The 6,000-nt window shown below is 42.0% G+C and overlaps 1 protein-coding gene across 3 annotated transcripts in view; it reads left to right on the forward strand.

Moving 5' to 3' along the window:
* Positions 1 to 6,000, forward strand: part of Nkain2 (sodium/potassium transporting ATPase interacting 2) — a 1,099,112-nt gene that overhangs the window by 728,629 nt on the left and 364,483 nt on the right. The window lies entirely within an intron of this gene.

The raw sequence follows: 6,000 nt of genomic DNA on the forward strand, positions 1-6,000 counted from the left end.
TTCAAGCCAGCAAGTGAACTTGTGTCTCAGCTGAACTCTGCTGATGCCCTTGCAGGATCCCACAGCACTTCTGCTCAGTTCTGAGGGAATCGTACTGCCTGAACACCAGAAGGAGCTCTTGGTCCCCTTAAAGCTTACAGGGCCAGACCTCCTTCTGGGGGCACCCCACCCCCAAGTCCTCACGGCTTTCTGTATAGGAGCAAGGCTGGATGAAGCAGAGCCTGTGTGCACTCTTATTTGGCTGATGTGTGGGAAAGACACTCAGCTCAGAGTGCTGTCCAGGGCTGCAAAGTCCCTTAACAGGACCCTGTGTGGTGAGGAGCACAGGACAAGGGAGGTCATGGGTTAGGCCACATCTGCACCAGGACAGGGAGCAGGACTCCACCATGGCAAAAGAGGGCAGGTGGGAGGGCAGTGCGCACCAAGGCACCCAGCTTTCCTCTGAGAAACTGTTCAGCTCCGCTCTGCTGCTCTTCTAAGGAAAACACAAAGATCTGTTTCTTTGAAGCCAGTAAGCTAGAATGTTCTGCATCAACAAGTATAAGAAAAGGGCACCGGAAAGAAGAGTATTTGATGTGAGCTGCATTTCAGAAAACAATACTTTAAAATGCCTCTCTGTCAAGTAAAAACTCTAGGGCGCATTCAGCTTGCACACCTTTCTCTGATGACATTTGTCTTGTCAGCATCTGGGATGAAGCCAAGGGAAGACTGGGCTGCATTCTCAAGCCTTCCACAGATGTCTGCCTTTTAATATTTTATGTTTAGATAGAGCCTTGCTAGAAGTTGCCCAAGCTGGGTTTGAACTTAGGTCACACTGCCTCTGCTTCCAGAGCAACTAGGATTGCAGGAATGCTGCAATGATCTCGGCTCTCAAATTCTTACACTATAGGAACCCCGGCTCCTGGGAGAAACACTGAGCCCAGAGATCCTGGGGAAGCCAGAAGGTAAAGAAGAGGTAAGCCACGCACAGGCCTGCACGTGACACTGAGGATCTAGGAACCCAAAATGACCAGAGCTGAAATGATCTGACCAGCAAAGTAAGAAACAGAGTATTTCATTTTAAACACAAATATGTAGTAATTATCTGAAAATCTGAAGTGATGTACATGAATGATACAATCAGTAAACAGAGGAGAATATGCAAACTTCCTCTGAGAAAATTTCCAATTTATAAAGACATTGTTTCCTTTTGGATGTAAAGCACAGCTCTCTGTTCCCTAAGTGTGGGCTGCCCACGGCGCACCGTTGTGAGGAGGAGAACACAGAGATACGGAACAGGCTGCTTTCCATTGGAGAAATCTGACCAGTATCACCCCTGCTAGGTGACCCAGCTAGAGCAGAGTGACCAATCCCATTGACCTCACAAACCCCAGATTGCTAAGATGGGGCTGTCGCTTTGCCTTTGTTGTCTTCCTTCCCAGACACTTTACCTGCACTGAAGAATAAAGAAGATGGGCAACATTTATTGAGGGATATTCTACCAACTTTTGAGCAGCATCCTTCAGAACTGAAAAGGCCAAAACCAGAGGAAGTCTAAGAAACCATCACAAATAGAGGAGATAAGACAAGTTAATGTAATACAGTGCGATGGAAGGCATCTTAGAGCAGCAAAGGGTTGTTGGGTAGAAACTAAGAAATAGGAATACTATATAGACTTAAATGATAACATACAGGATTGGTCTGCAAGTTGCCATACGTCAAGCTAATTCAAGATGTTAGGAACAGGGGGACTTACATGCACCTAACACTGTGCTGACATGCACATCTGCTTGATTTTCAGAAAAGCACACACAGTCAAAGTGGGTGGCATGGGACGAGACACTTCCCACAAGTCCCCTCTGCTTGGGTGTGCATTCCGAGTGCCTCTCACAGTGATGTGAAGGGAAGAATTTGACCAGAGATAAGGGAACCAACACAGAGCAGGCTACGAACCAAAAGCTTTACAGTGTTAAGTTGCTTCACAAATCATCAGTATGCTTACATTAATATGTGGTCAGAAATGCAGAAATAAAATCTAGGACTGGTGTACTCTCTTAGTGCTTATTTTGAGTCCTGGTTTTGTTTGACTGAAATGGAGGATGCAGTGGGAGAGCTTATGAAGAAGCTGTGGACACTGCTAATGTGTTTTCTTATTGTCAAAGTATAAAAGATGTCTGTGCACAGTTAGGAGAAGAAAAGGGAAGCAAACATCAAAAAAGAAAAGAAAAACTCAACAGATTGGATGAGATAAAGGTTCTAAAGCTATTTGGAACATTAAAGAAATAGAAACAAACAAACAACAAACAAAAAATGGGAGTAAACCTTACTCCACTCAGAGGGAGCAGCAGCATCCAGTGCCAAGGCAGCGACGGAGTCGGGTTCCGACACTGACCTGCACAGAGACGCGCTTCTTGGTGCTCCTCGTATCTGGCGCCTTCTGAGCTTCTGTGCTGCCGCATGTTACCTCGTTACCTCACCAGACATTGCCAGTGCTCGTTAACTGCCATTGAGAGGAAGTACGGCAAGAAAATTATTTTTTTAACCTATGCAGCATATTGAGATGCATTTCATTGAAGGTTTAAAGTATTTAGCAAGCGAGTGGCTCACTGGCAGTGACTTACCACTCATCAGCTATAAAGCAGAAAACAATACTCAAAAGAGGGCGACATCAGCCTCTCTTCCAGCCCTTTCAGAGCAAGGCTCTAGCGTCCTTGGAGAAGCTTATGCAGTGTGGGAAGAACAAAGACCTGAAGAGGATGTGTTGTTCAGAGGTGTGCCGTGTCTGACCTTTATATCTTTACTATTCTTGGTGATTACTAGAATTTATGCTATTTCATGACTGAAAATATAACTCTAGATTTGTCTTAGTTCCACAATAATGAGGTGCCGGCCTAGCACATATAAGGTCCTGGGTTCTATCCCCAGCACCACAAGCACACGCACATGCACACACACACACACACATGCACACATGTACTCACACATGTGCACACTTGCAAAGAAGACTTGTATCATTATGTCATTAACCATATTATCAATATTAACAATATTATTATTGTTATCATTTATTTTTATCATTAGCTATACTAGAGGCAATACTCTGAGGTGTTCACTTCAATTTGCTTTGAAAAATTAAATTTGTTTGTTTGGTTTTTTTTTCTAATGTATTTAGTAGAGTGTCTACAGGGTCTCACTACACAGATGGGACTCCTACTGATCCTCCTGTTATCAGCCCCCCAGCGCTGGGATTACAGGCGTGCACCACCACACTCAGTCTCAGTTGCCAACTCAGCATGCCCCAGGGGCATGGCTGGCAGGGCATACTGGGAATCAAAACCGAGTCTCTCCATCTGTCTAGGCAGAAACCTGGATTTTTTTATCAAGATTTCTTTGGCATACTTCTATTTAAAAAGGTGAAACTGGAAACTGTAATGTTGGAAGTTTGTTTATAGTGTCTATAATTGTTATCAGTACAAATTCTTGTGTCTTCAGAACTCCAAAGAGAAAAGAAGCATGGCACACCTTATAAAAAATCAACAGCAGGAAAGCTCACACTTCTCGTACATGCCACCAAACAACCTATGTGCACTCGAAGGAGCTTCGCAGACTTTTGTAAATGTTTAGTAGGAGTAACACTGGACAGTGAAAAGAAAGGATTTGACCAGTGAGATGGCTCATTGGCACGGCACTGCCGAGCAAGCACAAGGTCCTGTGTTCAATCTCAGGTAGGACATATATGAAAATATCACCATTCTGAAAGCCAAGGCTCAGATTCTTGAATGTTGTACCACATTCTGCTCCACTGAAGGCTGCGACACCATGTAAGCAAAGGATGGGAAAGAAGCTATCTTCAAATAAGATCTTTAAAGTATTTATTAGTGGCTGATTTCCCAGCTGATTAGAGTGCCCGAGTTTTATATGTGAAGAAGACCCCAAAGAAAACCTTTGAAGGCAGTGCCAACAATTCTGAGCAGAGAAGAGGAAAATTGTATTCCCAGTGTTGACCTGGCTTTCAGTGCTGATGAGAGATTGTATCTGGATTCTACATCATTTTCCAAGAATCAGGGAAAAATGGGCACCAAAATCTATCTGGGCTCTAAAATTATTTTATTGTATTAATACAGATATTCATGTTCTCTACAAACTAACCATTGATTACTGAGCATTTTATGAGTCTAAGAGTATTTAAATCACTATCTGCCATTATAAAACAGAAAATTTCATTTCACTTTAATCATAACAACATTATCATAATGAGCCTGCTAATATATCCATTGATCTTAATTCTATTTTTCAAATCTTTGATCCAGAATTTTATCATTATTAGAAATTAGATTATGAAGTGTTTCTTATTTCAAATTAATATTTTGAAAGGGTCTTTTTAAATCCAGTTTTATATTAAAGCATCTCGTAACTGAATTTGCATTTTTATATTATTTACTCTCACTTTAAAAATTTGTTTAAATGTCCATTAAGTTGCAAATTTCGAAATCATTGTTCTTAAGAGAACTGTAGAATTTCTCTAGATCATAATGTACTTCAGAAATGGCAAACAATGTCTTGCATTGCTTTGTTTAATTTTGGCATGGCAGGAAAAAAGAAAAAAAAATTTCTTAGCTATTTCAGTGGTTTGTGGCCTTCCAAATATCCTTAATACACAAACAAATACTGGCATACATGTGTTAGTAAAATCCTATAGGCATGATTAGTATACACTATCTTAACAAAGGTTTATTTAGAGAATCATAACAGTGAAAAAGCTCAAATACCTGAAAAAACAAAGCAATTTAAATACATTATATTTCCAAACCGTCTGAATTTTATCTGTGTTAGAAAGCAGTGTCAAGTGTTTTCCCAAAGCACATTACGCCGGCTGAGTTATAAACCTCTCAAAGATTAGACGTGTAATGAGCACGCAGTCAGATCTCTAAGTACAGAATTCCCACAAAGCCTCAGCTCCTGGAACATGCTTTGTGATCCTAATTGAAACTGACTATGTTTGGCACCTTATAATGGAGTTTAGCTTAAATGATTTTCTCCTGCCTCAAAAACAGTTTGACCTCATGTATTTCTGAACTATGCAATAAAATTTCCTTCTAATTCATTGAGGACATAATGCGTAGAATGTTGGATTGCTAGTCATATATCCGACTGCCCTTTTCAAACACAAACATGAAACAACCCAAAGCATAGACTGCAAAAGCCATGCCTTGTGCACTTGCACTCAGGGTGTGTGTGTGTGTGTGTGTGTGTGAGCCTGCACACAAGTTCTTTGTATGGATCTCTTGTGCTTTAGTTTGTTAGCTGAATCTTTTCAATCTTTTTAAATTTAACTTTATATTTCAGCAAAATCTAGGAGAAAGTGCCAGTTATTGTCCTCAGAACTAATTTCACGTAATGGAAATTCAAAATAATTCTTCGTACTTCAAGATTAGCTTCTGCCGCTCGTCGTTACCAAGGGAGCTAAGATCCCGTGATGGAATACTTCAAGCTGTTGAAAACACCCAGGTGTGGTGTGTGACAAGAGGCGTCCTATGGCAGCGCTTTGCTTTCGTGCTGTGTATTTTATGTATTTTGTTCAGAGCGGCAGTGTTCAGCTGCAAGGTACAGGGAAAGCGGTGGGAGACGAGAGCCCTAAGCCTGCGGCGGAGCCCGTGACAGCGTTCCCCGCAGGGCTCCGGAGCCTGCCTCTGGGGTTCCCACCCTGCGTTCTTCCTCCCCTACACCACTCTATGTGGAATAGATGGGAAAGAATAAAAGGTAAAGCAGGCGTCTTTTTCTATCTGCCATGCATTTCCGTAAGAGATAAGATAATCAGCTCCAACATGCGGACCCGATTCACCACACAGGAAGCACAGACGCGAGCAAATCCAAGCAGGGAAACACCGAACGAATTCCATCTCATCCTTCCAGCTTTGCGCAGTAAGACTCACACATTCACACCCCTATATTCTTCATTAATACGCAGATAATTTTTTTAGCTGCGCAGTTCATATCTGGAGAGCAGAGCAGCGCAGTTAG

Source organism: Octodon degus, unplaced genomic scaffold, assembly GCF_000260255.1.
Source record: "Octodon degus isolate 3935 unplaced genomic scaffold, OctDeg1.0 scaffold00034, whole genome shotgun sequence".
NCBI classification, from domain to species: domain Eukaryota; kingdom Metazoa; phylum Chordata; class Mammalia; order Rodentia; family Octodontidae; genus Octodon; species Octodon degus.